Source organism: Eschrichtius robustus, chromosome 14 (genome assembly GCF_028021215.1).
Source record: "Eschrichtius robustus isolate mEscRob2 chromosome 14, mEscRob2.pri, whole genome shotgun sequence".
Lineage (NCBI taxonomy): Eukaryota > Metazoa > Chordata > Mammalia > Artiodactyla > Eschrichtiidae > Eschrichtius > Eschrichtius robustus.
In genome coordinates, this window is record NC_090837.1 from 21220785 (window position 1) to 21240982 (window position 20198).

At 46.6% G+C, this 20198-nt stretch overlaps 1 protein-coding gene across 4 annotated transcripts in view; it reads right to left on the reverse strand.

Annotated features, from left to right (window-relative positions):
- Nucleotides 1-20198, reverse strand: part of OSBP2 (oxysterol binding protein 2) — a 160710-nt gene that overhangs the window by 39284 nt on the left and 101228 nt on the right. The window contains exon 1 of one of the 4 annotated variants that reach the window (XM_068562657.1): nt 3995-4220. The exons of the other annotated variants lie outside the window; for them this stretch is intronic. The gene's annotated coding sequence lies outside the window, so the exon portion shown is untranslated. Of the gene's footprint in view, nt 1-3994; nt 4221-20198 lie in introns of those variants that run through there. 4 annotated transcript variants of the gene reach the window in all.

Sequence of the window (20198 nt, forward strand, 5' to 3'; positions counted from 1 at the left end):
CCATCCAAAAATGTAAAAAGAAGGTGATGGCTTCTTCGATGACAAGGTACAAAACTTGCTAGCCAGGCACTAGGCCACTAACCGGGCAGGGCCCAGAGGGGTCAGGGAGATAAGAGAGAAGCCTTGTCCCATTGGCCAGGAGTCACGGGAGGAGGCAGCCACACAAGGGGACCCACAGCCATCCATGGGTGGGTGGCGCAAGGCAGGTGGAGGCCAGCAGACAGCCAAGGAGTGCCACTGGCTGGTGTGGGGAAGGGGCGGGGGGACAGGACACATGCTGTCTGAGTACCTGCTCATCCCAGGCTGGCCCCGTCCCAGCCCCCTGCCACTCCACAGAAGAGAGGGCACAGGGAGGGTGGGAAAGGATCCCTGCTCCCTGCTCCACCGTGGCAGGGAGCCTGCATCAGTGCAGCGTGGGCCCCGCTGTGCCCGTGGCCTGAGACCCAACTTAGAACGGCAGCTGACGATGCTGACATCATGCCCTAACCCAGCGGTGCTCCCTGACCCAGCAGCATGGTTAATGGATTAATGGGGACAGGCGCTGCTCCCCTCCCTCTCCGCACGACAGGGAGGGGACAAGGCCTAAGCCCCGAGCCCTGCAGCCTTCCAGCCCTGCAGGGTCCTTCTGGGACCCTGAGTGGCCACACCTACCTGGGGCCCCCAGGACCCCATGGGGGGCTTTCATCTCGCCTGAACACTAAGAACTTTCCTGCAGTCTGGCTGTGCAGAGACCCCACCGCAGGGCCTCTGAGGAGACAAGCACAGCCAGCGGACGTTGGTTTCAAGTGAGAACCGCTGGGCCCTGCACTCTCAGCAGAGAACAGCCATTTCCAATTTGCAGTGTTAGCATCTCAAAAATTCAATTACAGCAGGTTTGCTGACGGTTATTTAGATTTCCGGAGGTTTGTTAAGCTGCCCAAATTCAATTGCAGAATCCAATCAGCTGGATGCTGACAACAGAAACAGGCCTTGAGGCAGGTCCACGAGGTCAAGTGACTTTGGTGGGTCTGAGACCCTACAGCCCTGTTGCTCAGTGACAGCCTATCCTGTGCTTCCTGGGGTCATGACTTCGCCACGTTATGACACAGTCTGCTGCACGAACCACACCCAGGAGAGGAATGGGTGGCGTGGAGAGTTATGGACTGTGCCCAAGACCCCAAGGCTCCTGAGTGGTGGAGCTGGGACTGGCAGAGTGGTCTTTACAAAGAGTCTGACGGCACCTGCCACCCCCATGGCCCTGAGGCTGAGAGACTGCAGCAGCTCACTCCACCCAGCCTGAGGTGAAGCCTGCGCTGGCCAGTGACCTCCACCTGGCCTGGACCGGGCGAGTGGGGAGGTGAGCCCTGCCTGGGGTGACGCTGCTCCTCTGGTCCTTTGTCCTGGAGGAGGGACTCACTCAGGCAATGGGGAGAGGGAGGCTGAGAGGTCTCCTAGTCTTGACAGAAGGGCTCAGACAGGAGAGGTCTCCTAGTCTTGACAGAAGGGCTCAGACAGGAGAGGTCTCCTAGTCTTGACAGAAGGGCTCAGACAGGAGAGGTCTCCTAGTCTTGACAGAAGGGCTCAGACAGGAGAGGTCTCCTAGTCTTGACGGAGAAGGGCTCAGACAGGAGCCCCGGGGTGGGGTCCCAAGAGGCCGTGGGAGGAGGCGGCTGCCTTACAGGCGCACCCTGCAGGAGGGTGACACAGGAGGAGGGTGCTACTCCAGGGAGATGAGGGAGCAGGGGCACCGGGCTGGTGGTGGGACGGGCCGGAGCCCTGAGGATGAGCACCTCTGAGGTGCAGTCCCTGAAGGCAGGTCGGAGGCCTCCGCGCTGCAGAGTGAGGCACGGGAACCAGGTCAGACGAGACAGGGAGCCACTGGGGGCCCCTGGGAACGGGAGTGCCCCCCCACCAAGGTACTGCCAGTCCTTCCTGACTGGGAAATCCAGAAGGAAAGCAGGTCTGTCTTTCCCAAAGTAGATTCTGTGGGACACTAGTCCTGCAGGGGCTTCTGCAGAAAAAGGAACCAGTGATTTAAAAAAAAAAAAAAAAAACTTCCAAAAATAGGATGAATGACGTCCCTCCCAGCCAAGGAGGTAGGTGACTGAAAGCTCTGAGAAGCTTGGCCTTGAGGATACCGGAAGGCATGTAGGGATCTAATCTGATGGAAAAATCAGATAATAATAAATAATAAATCGTGAAACCCTGGTAGGCAGATGGAAAACACAAGCCAGAGCACCGGCATCATATGACCTTTGTGGGCCCTCTGTGGCCCATCTCCCCCCCCCACCTCTGGTGATCAGCATGGGGTGTGTTGAGGGCACCAGGAACAGGGTGAGACCACATTCAGGCTCTCCAGCAGCTTCCGCTGGAGAGGGGTGCAGGGGTGGCACCCCAACCTGGACAGCTATCAACAAGGCTGGGGTGAGGCCCCAGGGATGGGTGCCCCGGGCTGGCACAAAAGTCAGGCTTTGCTTCCAGTGCACCGGGGATGCAGGGGCAGGAACCTCACCCACAAACACGAAGCTGCAGGCCAGTATCTGTGGTGACTGAATCTCTGATCTTCCCAGGGGAAAACACCCCCAGGGACCCCTGGGCTGGCTGTAGAGGCCAGCAAGCAGCGGAAGGCTGGGCAAAAATCTCAGAGAGCAAAGAAACAAACCCCCTTTCCTCTCACTGGAGGGGGCTAGGGCACAGGGTCAGAGCCATGAGCCACAACGATGGGTGAAAAATAAGTGTATGCAAGTGACGGCTAGGACGCCCACAGAACCAGGTGCCTTCCTCCTCAGCAGAGGGCTGTGACCTGGGGCCACACAGCATCCTCAGGATGATGGACGGCTCTGGGAGCAGGGCCCACCTCCAGGGAAATAAACACTGGTGCAGAGATGGAGCCTAAAAACAGAGGCACAGGCTCCAATTATGGCATCTTCTGAGATGCTGAAGCCAACCTGCCACCCACAGCCCCCTCCGGCCCGCAGAGCGCCCAGCCCACCCAGAGCTTCCACCCGAACCAGGGTTTCCACGGGGTCTCCTAAAGGAACGGGGGGCCGTCCCAGATCCAGCACTGCAGAGAGCTGGTGTCCTACCCACCACCCCGCTCCAGACTCACTCATCTGCCCCGTCCTGGTTTGAGTCTCACCCCAAGGTCCCAAGGTGCAGAGGTGGGCTGCCCCTCAGCCAACCTGAGGCAGGTGCGTGAGGGCCGGACCCCACGCCAGCTGGGTTTGGGCAGAGACACTGCAGCCCACCCCCTGCCAGTGCCAGCTGACTGGGGGCGAGGCGCTGCTGCTCTCACCTGAGCCCTTGTTTAAGGGGCAAGAGAGGGGCAGCTGGAGCACGGATGCTCCTCTTCCTCCACCCTGCTGATGTCGAGACAGGAACCCACCTGCGTCTCAGCACGGTGGCTCCTCCCCGAGGCGCCCGCCCCACCCAGACAACAGTGAGCCTCCTCGGGGGGCTGCCGTGCTCCCCCCAGCCTCCACTGCAAGCCTCTAAACTCCATCCCACCTGTCTGCTCACTCCCGGCTCACAGAAAGCCCCCTGCAGGCCCGGCCTCCAGGTCAGGGGGACCGCCTGGTGCCTTGGTGGCGGGAAGGGCATCAGTTTTTTAAAAAAGTTTCTCCAGGAGATTTCACACCACAGCCGGGTGAGAACTGCTGGGTTAGATGCTGGCGAGGCCTCACCAGCTTTAACACCTCATAATCCGAGGCTCCAGCCACACGTTTCCTCAGTGCCCCATATCTGTCCCCCGCACCCTGCACCCCACCTCCAGGTGCTGCCTCCCAGCTCTGCAGACCAGGGAACCAAGGCCGAGGGGCTCACGTGGCCTCCAGGCACCTGGCTCCTGGGGCTCCCCTCTCTCCAGGGCCCTACACTGCCTTCTGGGTAACCAAAGAAAAGGAAAAAAGTCCTCTCGGCTTGCCAGCTCAGGAAATTAAACAACGTCCTTGTTTCCCTGTTGAAATCCAGCCTTTGTCCACATAACACAATTTCAGTTTGGGTGTTGCTGTCTCACCTCTGGTCCTGTTTCTCCACGACGTCGTTACTTGTTAGCAGCTGCCCCAGATCCCATCAGGTTACGAGCCATGGCCTCCCCGTGGCGCCAGCTGCTGGGGCCGTGGCGCCAGCTGCTGGGGCCGTGGCGGGAACACCACGGAACGGCTTCTTTCTGCCCTCGCAGGCAGGGGGGAAGCACTGCCCTTGGCCCAACCGTGAGCGCAACTCCTCAGAGGCCACTGAACCCACCTCACACTTCTCCCCACCAGAGAAGAGCACCCACACCCCTGGTCCCACCCCCTCCGCTTCCTGTTGTGGGTCCAGCGATCCCTGACCAATGAGAAGGATCCTTTAATGAACAACAAGGAGCCCCACCTGTGAGAGTGTTTAATCTTGCTCAGCACAAACACCTGTCTCACAGCCAAAGCAAGTGGGACTGAACTGAAGCAAGGTCTGCCGACCCACACGAGAACCCACTGATCCACCCCCAACTGCGCCAGCATAGTTGAGCCGCTCACTGGAAACTGCCAGATTACATTTTCCTGGCCCGAAGACAGCCACAGCTGCTTATCCTTGGAAATCATCGGACGCCCACGTAATCACGCTAAAGAGCTTTCCATGTGCGGCCGCCTCTAGGCATCAATGACAGAGAGTGACTGGGTCGGGGAGGAGGCGGGGGAGGGGGGTGGCCAGGGCTGGGAGAGGGGTCCCGCCACCTAGGAGCCCGACGGGCCCTGGAGGGGCAGGGGCTGTGTCTGCCTGGCTGATCTCCACCTCCTGGGCCTGCATGCAGGAGGTGCCAAACAGAAACCTGTTGAATGAACGGATGCCACAAGGGACGATGGTGGGAAGCGTTTTGTGAACCCCAGGGCAGTGTGCAGGTGAGCGGTGATGGGTTCAGGGTTTTCCCCTGGCTCTTGAGAGAACGCAGCAATCACAACCCGCTCACCCTATGACCCACCCCCCTTAGCTGCCCAGTCCCTGCAAAGTTCCTCTTTCCCGCCCTGCAGACCTCAGAGTGTCCTCCTGCTTCTTCTGGCTGTGGGTGGTGAGTGGGGGCCTGGCCCTGGGCCAAGCTCTGTGGGGAGGGTGAGGAGGAGACCCACAGGCCCTGCCTGGGTGGTGGAGTCTCATAGTCCGCTCTATGCAGGGTGGACAGGCCAAGTTGTGTCTTAAACAGAAAGGGGACAGAGCCACCCCTTTCATTTAAATGCCCACGTAAGACGCTCTCCCCTTTAGAGTCAAGCAGACCTGCAAGTCCCAGTTTGCTGTTTATCACCCCTGAGACCCTGCAGCTACTTAACTTCTTTACCTTCAGTTCCTCATCTGTAAAATGGGTCAATGCCTGTAACGTGCTTAACACAGTATCTGCCACAGTGAGGCCACGAACATCAGCCATTATTACCTGGCTATAAAAAAGAGCCATGCTGAAGGTAGAAAAGTCAAAAAGCCCTGTAGAGAAAAGCATAAAGTAGCAAAGAAACAATCACCAGCAATCCTCCTCAAGATAACCTCATCAACCTGTCTGATGCCAGTGGCATCTCTTCCCGCCCGCTCCCACATGCTACCCATAACGGGGACTGTCCCTTGTTCCAATTCCATGACTGCCGGCAACCAAGAACACCCAAGCAAGGGACCTCTCAGGGGCCAGGAGGGTGGATGGGAACTCTCGTCACTTGAAAGGCGTGTGCCCCGCGATCCAGGCACACCTGGAGCCAGGTTACCATGACTGCCTGCTCCCTGCCGGTCTGAGGTCCAGGTGGGCAGAGGCGGCCACCTGAAGGGTCACCTGAAGGGAAGGCCGCCAGTCTCTGATGGCAACACCAGAAGAGTACACTTGGCAGAATGTGTTTAAAGTGACCCGGCTCAGAGTGAGGCCAAGAGAAAGGGGCAGGAGGTAGGGATATTTTTGGAGGCTGTCTGGCTCCTCCAAAGGCCCTGTTGTTCCTCTCCTAGTTCTGGGTCACTGTCCATGCAGCTAGGAGCCTGGCACAGGCCCTGTGTTCGCAGGCATCTGAACACTCCTCCTGGAGGACACGGAGGGCAGTGGACAGTCCTCTTCGTGACCCACATCCTTGGGAGCCCCGACCCAGAACTGACAGGGGGAGGCTGGGGATGAGGGTCAGTGCGGCCGAAGAAGGCATTCCTGCACCCGGAAGACATCAAGGCTTTCCAGTTCCCAGTCTAGCCTTCTGTTTTGTGTTTCCTATGTTCCCAGGTCGCTAGGGAGACTGCTGGGTGGGCAGGTCCTCAGCTTGAGTGTTGGTTCGGCCACCAACAGACTGTGTGACTTTGAGCAGGTCTCTCCCTTCTCTGGGCCCCAGTGTTTGCTCCTGTAAGGAAGGGCCTCTACCGGGCAGACCCACTGCTCTGCGGAGAAGGTCCACCAGCTACGGTTAATGCAGGCCTTAATGCGGACGCGCATTTGACCCTGGGCCTGGGGGCTTCTCTGCTAGTTGTGCTCTGGGAGGGGGAGGGGGAAGAAACAACCCTGTGACCAAGCAAGCTACCCCAACTCCACCCCGGATTTGATGATTCAGCAGAACTGGTCATTTATGAAGAAGCCTTGGGAGCCAGGCCAGAGGCCAGGATCCATGGAGGCCCTGCCACTGTGAGATGGAGCAGAATGCTGATTGTGAGAGTAACTGCATCCCAGCCAGGCAGGCAGAGCCCAGATCTGGGAGTCAGAAGCGGGGCTCAGACCCAGAGGTGGGGGAAGGAAACAGGGCTGAGGAAAGGCCTGCAGTGGAAAAGGCTCGAGGGCGTCGGTCACCAGCACCCCTGCCCTCTGCATGGCTCGTTCCTCCATTAGTCAGCTGTGCCCCTGCCCATGTCCGCCGTCGCCTCCCCAGCCCCGTCCCCGCACCTGCTGGATGAGGAGGGCAGCCACCCCTCACAGCTCCGAGGGGCCCTACCAGCAGGACCGTGCAGACACCACTGTGGGCAGGTGGCTTCCAAGGCTTGGCTCAGGGGGAAAAGCTACTTGAGCAGTGATTGCTAAAGAGGAAAATCAATCTGAAAATAGTGAGGCTCCAGAAAAGTCCACATTCGGGAAGGAACCTGCTTGCGAGGAGCTTGGCCAAAGACTAACGAGGTGGGATTTCGCTGGCTGTTTGCTCCCGAGGGCAGGGATGAAGGCATGGCCCCCACCTCCCCAGCGGCCCCTGGCTCTGACCATCTGCTCGCCCAGCCTCTGTCAGGGGAAAACTATTTTCTGCCGGGCCAGCAAGCATCATTCTCAGGCTCTTGGCTGATACATTGCTTACTGTAAATCAAGAAATTGGTTTTCTGTTTTCTAAAAGAAATGGAAATTAGAAATTCCAACGTGTGATGGTATTTGCGAAGAAAACTGCAAGTGATTGTCCCTAAAAATAGAAGGGGGCTGTTTCCAACTGCCAAGTCTTAGTGACTAGGAACTGGTGCCTGGGCAGGGAATACTGCCACAGGGAACTGTGGGGAGGGTGACATGGTGGAAGTGACAGCCACTGTGAGGCCAGGGGAGGGAAAAGCCGGCAGAGACAAGGGAAGAGGGGGAGGGAGCGGGGAAGGAAGAACCTTGTCTCAGAGCAAAGCCCTAGAGGAGGGCCACCTGCCCACCTGGGGCTGTGCCGGCGGGCTCTCTACCTGAGTCCTGGGGACCCCTGCTCAGCAGCTGCTGCCTGAGCCTGCAGGGAGGCTCCTCACAGCCCGGGCAACGCAAGGTCCCCAGAGCCTGGCTGAGACCTTCCCCTCAACTGCAGAGCCCAGGGGCTTCTCACTTAGGCCACGGGGCTGAGGGAGAAACCTGGACCCACCCAAAGGTACCATGCAGTCAGCAAGGGCATCAGAACACAGTCCTGCACAATCTGAAACCCCACAGCCAGGCGGGCTTGAATTACAACCAGACGGTCTGCAGAGATCCAACACCTTTGGGCCAAGTTTCCACCCGAGACCCATTTCCATTGGCTCCACGTTGGCCTGGCGGGGCTCCCCTTAAATAGGTCACTGTGGCTGACAACTTTCTGGTGTCCTTGTCCTAGGCCCACCCTGGCTGGAAGGGGGAGGGACTGATGGAACAGGTAGTGGGGGGCCGTGAGGCCTTTGGGCTATGCTGAGCTGAGGAATATTCAGGCCGTTTAGGGCCGGAGGACTTGGGGCCATGGAATGGCTGTGTCCTACAAAAGGCCCCTTTTCTGGAGCAGGTGAGCCTGAGGCAGAGACCCAGGCAACAACAGAGGGTCACTGCTTGCTGGCAACACAAAGTCACTCCGCAGTGCATGACCTTCTTCGGATTGGTTGGTGGTGAGGTAACAAGGTGATGTTTCCAGACATGCACTTCCAGACATGCACATCCAGATGTTTCCAAGGTCATGCACTTCGCAGGTCACCACACCCCTGTGCTGTGGGCTCTACTTCTGGCCTCCTTAAGTGCCAGGGGTGCTGGGGATCTGTGAGACGAGGTGCTGCCCCCAGTCATCTGAGGGGCAGCTTGATTCTGGGATTTGGATGCTGGGGCCATGAACGGGGATGTGCCAGGGCAGTGGGCACATGAGCCAGAAGACAAAGAAGGAACAGCTTCCTTACAGAGCTGAGAGAGAAAAAAAAAAACCTAGAATTTTATAGTTTATAAAAATGTCCTCCAAAAATAAAGATGAAGTAAAGATATGTTCAGACAAATAAAACCTGAGAGAATTTGTGGCTCCCTGACCTACAATAAATGTTAAAGGAAATTCTTCAAGCTGAGAGGAAATGATACCAAATGGAAACTCAGATCCAGACAAGGGAGTGAAGACGGCTAGAAATGACACCGGGCAGGACCCTGCGGGGACTTCCAGGTACAAAAGCCCCTCCGAGTCTTGTTTGTAGGAAAAAGGCTTTAGTCCCCCAGACCTTCCCTAAGTTCCAAAGAGCAGGCACAAGCATTTACTAGTTAGGGAGGTGGGGGAATGTAAAAACAAAGGAAAAGCAGTTAAGCAAGAAAAGTAATGACAATATTCAGCATAAAACAGAGCCCTGGGACTTCCCTGGTGGTGCAGTGGTTAAGAATCTGTCTGCCAATGCAGGGGACATGGGTTCGAGCCCTGGTCCGGGAAGATCCCACATGCCGTGGAGCAACTAAGCCCATGCGCCACAACTACTGAGCCTGCGCTCTAGAGCCCATGAGCCACAACTACTGAGCCCACGTGCCACAACTACTGAAGCCTGTGCACCTAGAGCCCATGCTCCGCAACAAGAGAAGCCACTGCAATGAGAAGCCTGAGCACCACAGCGAGGAGCGGCCCCCACTCACTGCAACTAGAGAAAGCCTGCGTGCAGCAACGAAGACCCAATGCAGCCAAATATAAAAATAAATAAATAAATAAATAAATAAATTTAAGGAAAAAGAAAAAAAAAACAGAGTCCTAGTTCCTCCTCAAGGGATATACATAACAATCTGACACATATCTTTGAGTTCTGCAGGATGATGACCCTCACCCAGGTGGAAGATGGTAGCTATATGCTGCGCACAAGGATGCAGACCCCAGAATGGTTGGAACCAGGAGGTTGATGATTAAGATTCTGGAAACATCACCTTGTTACCTCACCACCAACCAATCCGAAGAAGGTCATGCACCCTGCAGCCCTCACCCCAAATGTTGCCTTTAAATTAAAACCATTCCCTGAAAGCCACCTGTCTCTTGTTTGGGTCTTTGAGCATAAGCCACTGTTCTCCTTGCTTGGTGCCCTGCAAATAAGCACCAAACTTTCCTTCACCACAAACCAGTGTCAGTAGATTGGCTTTGCTGTGCAGTGGGTGAGCGGACCCAAGTTCGGTTTGGTAACAGAAAAAATAAATATGTGAGTGAACATAAAAGATGTTGGTTTTCTCATTTTTAAATTTCATTTAAAGATAACTGTATAGAGCAAGTAAAAAAAGTGTATCTTCAAAAGTAAAATAGGACACAGCAGAAAGGGTGGGGCCCATGGAAGTAAATATATTGTTGCAAGGTTCTTACTTATAGCTGAAATGGTATATGATCTGAAGGAAGACTGTGATAAGTTAAAGGTGCACAATGTAAACCCTAGAGCGGCCACTGAGAAGAGAGATGTACAGTTGTGAGCTAATAAAAGGAAAAAAATGAATACTAAAAATAATACCACAGATGGCAGGAAAAGAGAAAAAAAGAACAAAATAGATGAGACCAAACAAACAGCAAAATAGTAGATTTAAGCCCAACCATATCAATAACTACATTAAATTAAAACGGTCTTAACACTCTAAAAGTCAGAGGCTTTATCAGACTGGATAAAAAAGCAAGACTCATTATATGCTATCTATATAAAACCCCTTTAAATATAAAACCATAGATAAAATAACCAACCATATGCTTTCTATAAGAAACGCACTTTAAATATAAAGACATTGATGGGCTAAAAGTAAGATACTAGAAAAAGAAACACCAGGCAAACAGCAATTACAAGAAAACTGTATGGCCTTAAAAACATCTGAAAAGAGGCTTGAGGACAGAGATAAAGAGGGAAATTTCATAACAACAAAAGAAGTCAATTCATTAAGAAGATACAAACTCCTGATTGTGCATGTACCTCATGAGAGAGCTTGAAAGTATATGAAGCAAAGCCAGAAATGGAATGTACAATTATAGTTAGAGATTTCAATACTACTGTCTTAGCAATTGCTAGAAGCTAGAGACAAAACAAAGATTTAGAAGATGTGAATCTTCAAGTACCCTTTATCAATCAACTTGACCTAAATGACATTTATAGAACACCACATCCTACAATGGTAGAATACGCATTCTTTAAAACAGTACATGAAGTATTCACCAAGACAGAGCAATGCTAAGCCATAAAACAAGTCTCAAATTTAAAATGATAAAGCATATGTTCTCTGGCTACTACAGAATTAAATTAGAAAGCAATAACAAAAAGGTACCTGGAAAATACCCAAATACATGAAAATTAAACTACACACTTTAAAATAACTAATGGGTCAAATAAAAACGACAAGGAAAATTAGAAAATATTTTTAAATGAATGATAAAGTACAACATATCAAAAATTTATAGGATGCAGCTAAAGCAGTGCTTGGAGGGAAATGCATAGCTTTAAAGCTTATTATGAAAAAGAAGAGAGGTTTAAAATGAGTGATCTAAGCTTCCACATTAAGAAAATAGAAAAAGAAGAGCAAATTATAATCAAAGTGAGTAGAAGGAATAAAATGGTTTAAAAAAAGAGCAAAAACCAATGAAATAGAGAACAGTAACAATGGGAAAATTAAAGTAAAAGCTTTGAAAAGATTTTCTTTGAAAAGATCAATGAAATTTAAGCCTCTAGCTAGAATAATCAAGAAATAAAGAAAATACAAATTACCAATAATAGGAATGAAAGAAACATCATACAGCTCTATTGACATTAAAGGGATATTTAAAAAATATTATGTACAATGTTATGCCAATAAGTTTGACAACTTTGATGAACTGGAACACTCCTTGAAAGAACAAATGACCAAAAATTACACAAGAAAAAAATAAAAGTCCTTTATAATGAAAGTGAATTTAAAATTAAAGACCTTTTCCTCAAAGAAAATGGTCAGGTCAAAATGTCTGCACTGGTGAATTCTACCAAATATTTAGGGAAGAAATAACACAATTCTTATACAAACTTTGTCAAAAAATAGAAGAAGGGGAAACAATTCACAATCATCTTATGAGGCAGTATTATCTCATCATAAGAGGTACCAGTATTACACTGATAACAAAAGCACGCAAAGACATTACAAGAAAACAAAACTATAGTCCAAGATCACTCATAAATATAGATGCAAAATTCCTTGACAAAATATTAGCCAATAAAATTCAGCTAAAAAGGATAATACATCATGAACAAGTGGGGTTTATCTCAGGAATGCAAGGTTTAACATTTGAAATTAATACAATTCATATTAACAGTATAAAGAAAAAACATAATCAACTCAATAAGTACTGAAAAAGCATTTGACAAAACACCCGTTCAAGATAAAAACTCAGAAAACGTGGAAGAAAAGGAACTTTCTTGTTATTATAAAATGCATCTATAAAAATCCTAGGGACTTTCCTGGTGGTTCAGTGGCTAAGAATCTGCCTGCCAATGCAGGGGACACAGGTTTGATCCCTGGTCCAGGAAGATCCCACATTCTGCAGAGCAACTAAGCCCATGCACCACAACTACTGAGCCTGCGCTCTCGAGCCTGCATGCCACAACTATTGAAGCCCACGCACTCTAGAGCCCACATGCCGCAACTACTGACCCCACGTGCTGCAACTACTGAAGCCCGCGTGCCTAGAGCCTGTGCTCCACAACAAGAGAAGCCACCGCAATGAGAAGCCCACGCACCGCAACAAAGAGTAGCCCCTGCTCGCTGCAACTAGAGAAAGCCCGTGCACAGCAACAAAGACCCAACGCAGCCAAAAAAAAAAAAAAAAAAAAAAAAAAAATCCTACAGCTATCTTCATACTTAACAATGAAAAGTTGAACTTTTTGCCCTAATATCAGGAAGAAGGCATGTCTGCTCTCACCACTTCTATTCATTATTATACTGGAGGTCCTAGCCAGTGCAACAAGGCAAGAAAAAGAAATCAAAAGCACACAAGTTTAAAAGGAAGAAGGAAAAAGCCTTTATTTATAGACAACATGATAGCAAACACAGAAAATCCTAAGGAATCTAAAGAAAAGCCACTAGAACTAGCAAGTGAATATATCAAGATAAAAGGTTGTATACAACAATCAACTGTATTTCTATAATATTAGCAATGAACAACTAGAAAATAAAAATTTTAACAAATAATACCATTTAAAATAGCATCAAAACCAGTAAATATTGTCAGGTAAATTTAGTAAAATATGTGCATGAAAACACATAGCTAAGAGAAATTAAAGAAAACAAAAATAAATAACCATATTCATGGACTGGAAACTTCAATACTGTTAAGCTATCAATTCTCCACAAATCGATCTATAGAGTCAATGCAATCCTGCCAATATCCCAGCAGACATTTTTGTAGGAACTGACAAACCAATTCTAAATTTTATATGGAAAAGCAAGCCAAACAGTTCTGGAAAAGAAGAATAAAGCTGGAGGACTTATACAACCTGTTATCATGATCTACCATATAGCTATAATAATCAAGAGAGTATAGTGTTGGCATAAGTATAGATTTATAATGAAACATAATAGAGAATTCAGAAACAGACCTGACATGTATGATCAACTGATTTTCAACAAAGGTGTCAAGGTAAGTCAATAAGGGAAAAACTTTATTTTTTTTTTAAGAAAATGGTGCTTAAACAACTGAATATCCACATGGAGGAAAAAAATAACCTTGACAACTACCTCACACCATACACAAAATTAACTGAAAATGGATCTTAAATCTAAATGTAAAAGCTAAAACTATAAAACATCTAGAAGAAATCAGCACTATCCTGAGGTGGCCAAAAATGTCTTAGAACACAGAAAACACTAATCATAGAAGAACTTAATAAGAGATCTAATTGAAATTAAAATTATATGCTCTTAAAAAGATACCATTAAAAATGAAAAGGTAATAAATGTCCATCGACAGATGAATGGATAAAGAAGATGCAGCACATATATACAATGGAATATTACTCAGCCATAAAAAGAAATGAAATGGAGGTATTTGTAATGAGGTGGATGGAGTTAGAGTCTGTCATACAGAGTGAAGTAAGTCAGAAAGAGAAAAACAAATACAGTATGCTAACACATATATACGGAATCTAAGGAAAAAAAAAAAAAAGCCATGAAGAACCTAGTGGCAAGACGGGAGTAAAGACACAGACCTACTAGAGAATGGACTTGAGGATATGGGGAGGGGGTGGGGTGAGATGTGACAGGGTAAGAGAGTGTCATGGACATATATACACTACCAAATGTAAAATAGATAGCTAGTGGGAAGCAGCCACATAGCACAGGGAGATCAGCTCGGTGCTTTGTGACCACCTAGAGGGGTGGGATGGGGAGGGTGGGAGGGAGGGAGATGCAAGAGGGAAGAGATATGGGAACATATTGTATGTGTATAACTGATTCACTTTGTTATAAAGCAGAAGCTAACACACCATTGTAAGGCAATTATACTTCAATAAAGATGTTTAAAAAAAAAAAAATGAAAAGGTAAACCACAGATTAGGAGAATTTTTTCTCAATACATATTCTTGAAAAAGAACTTGTATTCAGAATATATAAAGAACACTTGAAACTCATTAATAAGGTAAACAATACACCTCTACCCCTACACCAAATAGGACAAGGATTTGAAAAGGCACTTTACAAAAGAATATATACAAATGGCTAATAAGTACATGAAAAGATGCTCAACATCATTAGTATTTAGAAAAGTACAAATTAAAACTACAGTGAGATACTATTACGTGCCCAGAAGAATAGGGGAATTTTAAAAGGCTAACAATAGCAAGGGTTGACAGGATGTGGGGCAATGAACTCTCAAACATTGCTGGTGGGACGTAGTATGGTAAAGCCACTCTGGAAAACAGTTTGGCAGTTTCTTATAAAGATAAACATACACTTACAACACGACACGACCTACAATTCCACTTCTAGGTATACCTAAGAGAAATAAAAACTTATGTCCACAAAAATACATTAATTTTAAATGCTCATAGCATTTAAATGCATTAATTTTACATGCTCATAGCAGCTTCACAGCTCATAGTAGCCCCAAACTGGAAACTGCCCAAATGTCCATTAACAAGTGAATGAATACTTGTGGCATATTCACACTATGGAAAAAAGTCAGCAATAAAAAGGAACAAATTATGTATTCACACAGAAGGAACCTTGAAAACATTATACTGAATGAAAAAGCCACACATACTACTGTTTGATTTCATTATATGAAATTCTAGAACAATTAAAACTATAGTGCCAAAAGGAGATCAGTGGTTGTCTGGGGCTAGGTATGGGGGGCAGTGACTGAAAAGGGGCATGATGAAACTTTTGGGGATGATAAAAATGTTCTATATCTTATTTGGATTGGTGGATATACAGGTGTATACATTTGTAAAAACTCACAGAACAGTTAAAATCAGTTCATTTTATCAAATTAAAATTATACATAAAGTTGATTTAAAAGAAAAAAGAGGATAACCATCTACTGATTCAGTTCTAGTAATGTATCCTACTGACACGCAGGTATGTAACTTGTGTGATATGAAAAAAAATTTAAGACATAGTCAATGAAAAAGATCGAGGTGTAGACAGTATGTACAGTATGATTCAATTTGCCTTTTGAAGGATATCTATATTACATATGTTTTTAAAGAGCAGATAAGAAAAACAGTAGATAAAACCAATAAAACCAAAATCTTATTCTTTGAAAATATCGATATGATCAATAGCCAATAACATCAATGAGAGAGGGGACATCACTACAGATCTTACAGACATTAAAGGATAATAAGAAAATATCACTAAAAACTTTGTGCTCACAAATTTGATAACTTAGATGAAATAAATTCTTGAAATACAAAACTACCACAACTCATTCAGTGAACAAAAATAACCTGAGTAGTCTATTAAAAAATTGATTTTTTTAGTTAAAAATCTCACAAAGAAGAAAACTTAGGGCTCAGAAGCTCTGCTGACAACTATTTACAACAGCCAAGACATGGAAGCAACCTAAATGTCCATTGACAGATAAATCGATAAAGATGTGGTATATGTATACAATGGAATATTACCATAAAAATACAGCCATAAAAATGAATGAAATAATGCCATTTGCAGCAATATGGATGGATTTAGAGATTATCATATTAAGTGAAGTAAGTCAGACAGAGAAAGACAATTATCATATGATATCACTTATATGTGGAATCTAAAACATGATACAAATGAACTTATTCACAAAACAGAAACAGACTCACAGATGTAGAAAACAAACTTATGGTTACCAAAGGGGGAAGTGGTGGGGGGAGGATAAATTAGCAGTTTGGGATTAGCAGGTACAAACTACTATATATAAAATAAACAACAAGGTCCTACTGCATAGCGCAGGGAACTATATTCAGTATCTTGTAATAACCTATAATGGAAAAGAAAATGAAAAAGAATATACGTGTGTGTGTATAACTGAATCACTTTGCTGTACACCAGGAACTAATACAACATTGTAAATCAGCTATACTTCAATTAAAAAAAAAAAAGCAGCTCTGCTGACAAATTCTACCGAACATTTAAAGAAGAAGCAATACCGATCCTACGTAGACTCTGTCAGAAAATTAAAGAGGAGGGAATACTTTCCAATTCATTTTATGAGGCCAGTATTATTTGATAACAGAACCAGACAAGGACATTACAAAAAAACAAAAACTAAACAACAACAACAAAAACTATAGACCAATATCCTTCATGAACAGAGACATAAAAATCCTCAGAAAAGTATTAATATAATCCAGCAGTACATAAAAAGGGTAATACATCTGATTAAGTGAAGTTTATCCCAGAAATGCAAGGTTGGCTCAACATTTAAATATCAATCAATGAAAGACAACCCAATTAAAAAATGGGATTTGAATAGACATTCCTCCAAAGAAGATATACACATGGCCAATAAGCACATGAAAAAATGCTTAGTATAATTAGCCATTAAAAAAAAGCAGAAAATAGGGACTTCCCCAGTGATCCAGTGATAATGAATCCACCTTCCAACACAGAGGACGCAGGTTCGATCCCTGGTCGAGGAACTAAGATTCCACATGCCGCAGGGCAACTAAGCCCATGCACCACAACTACTGAGCCCGTGCACCACAACTACTGAGACTGCACCTCAACTAGAGAGCCCACGTGCCACAAACTACAGAGCCCACAAGCTCTGGAGCCTGCATGCCGCAACTAGAGAGAGAAAAACTCTCATGCCACAACTAGAGAGAATCCCGCGCGCTGCAACGAAGATCCTGCGTGCCTCAACTAAGACCCAATGCAGCCAAAAAAAAAAAAGCAGAAAATAATATGTTGGTAAGGATGCAGAAAAACTGGAACCTTCCTACTGATGGTAATAAAAAATGATACAGCTGCTTTAGAAAACAGTTTGGCAGTTATTATATAACCCAGCAATCCCATCCTGGGTATATACCCAAGAAAAATGAAAACATATGTCCATACAAAAACTTGCACATGAATGTTCATAGCACAGCAGCATTATTCCTAGTGGCCCCAAAGTGAAAATAACCCAAATGTCCATATATGCATGCAATGGAATTATTATTTGGCAACAAAAAGGAATAAAGTACTGATACATGCTACAACATCTGAGAACTTGTTAGAAATGCAAATCTTCAAGCCCTACCCCGAAGAATCAGAAGAATCTGGGGGGAGGGCCAAAATATAAAAAACCAATATAATTCATCATATTAACAGACTGAAAAAAAATCCATGCGATAATAATTTCAACAGATGCAGGAAAAGTATTTGACAGAATTCAACATCCATTCATCATAAAATTTCTCAGCAAACTAGGAATAAAAGGGAATTTCCCCAACATGATAAGAGATCTGCAAAAAACTTACACTTAATGTACATCAAAATGTATATTTGTGGGTTTATGCATTTTTATTTCCTCATGTTTTGCTGTAGTTTTCAATTATTCTGTAGATGTGAGTCAGACCTAATTCTTATTCTCAGGGAATTCAGTGTTTTATGATCACACCCCCAGGGACCCCTAACACTGGAATACAAGTTGGAAGAGAGGCACGTTTAACCTTTCAGTCCCCTTGTGCCACAACTGAGGACCACACTGAGTGCTCTGGCTCTGCATGAGGCTGTTCCTGGGACTGTCTAAACTGGACAGCTTGGTGTCACATGAGGGATGGTGACAAGTTCTAGTGTTAAGAGATGTTTGTAACAGCTCACAAACTGGAAAGAGCTCAAGTGGCCATCAACGGGAGTATGGATCAATTATGGTATATTCATACAGTAAAATAAATACTAAGCAATGAAAAAGAGCAAACTTATGATGCACATGACAACATGGATGAACCTCAAAAACATTAAGCTGAGTGAAAGAAGCCTTGCATAGAAGAGTACATATTGCATAATTCAATTTATGTGAAGTTCTAAGACAGGCCAAATGAATCCGTGGTAAAATAAATCAGAGCAGCAGTTCTTCTGGGAGTGGGGTGTGGACTGCCTGGGAAGGGGCCTGAGGAAACCCTGGGGTGACGGACATGTCCTGTATCTTGACAGGGTCTGGGTCGCAAAGGTGCGTGCACACACTTATCAGAACTCAAACGATGATTAGTGAAATCCACGATATGAAATATTGAACTCTGGTTAATGATATACATGCTGAAGTGTTTGGCAGGGGAAAGAGTACTGATGTCTGCAATTTACTTTGAAAAGCATTTAAAAAATTAAGATGGGCTGATGGATAGAGGGATGGACAGAAGGATACATAGGTGATAAAGTAAATATAATAGAATGTTAATGGTAGAATCTAGGTAGTAGGAATATAGGTGTTGACTACACAGTTCTTTCAACCTTCCTCTATGTTTGCCATTTTTCATAATAAAGTGTTGGTGGGGGGAAACACTGATAAGGGAAGACTCGACCTACAACAGGAAACATACTTTCCAACTACAATAATCATATCAATGTGGTTCAGATGCAACACTAGACAAAACTAGCACATGACAAAGAAGTCACTGACTTGCAAGAGGCTAATAAATTGGTGAAAAAGATTCAACCCCCTTAGAAATCAAAGAGATGCCCATTAAAGAATGAGATGCCATTTCCAACTCTCAGCAGGTTTCAAAATGCTATTAAATGCTGATGCGGGTGTGTGGTGAGACTAGCGCTGGGTTTGAGTATTTACTAAGGCTGTGTGACCAGGCAAATTCTGTCTGTCTCTGTGTCTCAGCTCTCACACTTGTAAAACTGGGGTGGGGGGGGATCTCAAGCCACCTGGGGCTCTGGGTGAAAGAGACCAAAGAGACTGACAGAGAAGATCACCCAGACACGTGGGCATATGGCACAGGTTCTCAATGCGCCGTGGTTGTCATTTGGGGTTATTTTTGTGCAATGGAATTACAGGCACTTTTAATTTTCTTCTAAATGCTTTTTCTTTACTAAATTTTCTGCAATGAGGATGAATTATCTTTGTAATCTGGAAAAAATGTCAAAAATTATTTTAACCACCAAATGGCAATAATCTCATCCAACTGTGACAGTCGGGGATTCTATGGCTACATGATTTTCCTTTGTGTGGGCAACTGAATGTTTCTCAGCTCAATGTGAGAACTCTCACATCGACACCTTCCTGATTCAATCATTGAAAAATGTGGAAAAACCCCACAAGTATAAGGCCACATTTCCCACGAGAGTAAGAGCTAAATCAAGCCAAGGGCCATTTAAGAAAGCTCCAAACTCTATGCAATTCATGGCGGAGTAACTCCTGGAGTGATACTTCTGCTGTTGCAGCCGGCTGGGCAGCCAGCCCCAGGTGCCCGTCGCCCAAGGAATGCCACTTCCCAGATGACCCACAGGATCATTTCCCCTCCTATGGAGACCCAGCGTCCCCTGCAGAGTTAACACCCACCGAGGAACTGCTGCTCTCTGGGCGGGAGCATGAGGACTGTGACCTGGGGGACAGCCTGGCATTTCCAATTAACAGCAAGTGCAACCAGCCTCACTGATTATCAGCAGTTATCTGCAGCCACAGGGATTACCAGTTTCTCACTATATAAGCAGCAGCTCCTCCTAGCCCCAGGCTGGCAAGGAGAAGGCTCCGGAGGTAAGTTAAGAGAGAAGTGGGTAAGGCAGAAGTGAAAGCCCTAGCTGGAAAAACAGCACGAAATGTTAAATATTCAGGGCAGTGAGATGACCAAAGCAGGCAAAGATGAGCAGAAGGGCCAGCTGTCCACCAGAAAGAGCCACCAGGGGTCAAGGTGAGGAGAAAGTGGGCACAAAAATGACCACAGGGGGCTTTTCTGGTGGCACAGTGGCTGGGAATCTGCCTACCAATGCTGGGGACACAGGTTCGAGCCCTGGTACGGGAAGATCCCACATGCTGTGGAGCAACTAAGCCCATGCACCACAACCACCGAGCCTGCGCTCTAGAGCCCGTGAACCACAACTACTGAAGCCCACATGCCACAACTACTGAAGCCTGTGCGCCCTAGAGCCCGTGCTCCGCAACAAGAGAAGCCACCGCAATGAGAAGCCCATGCAT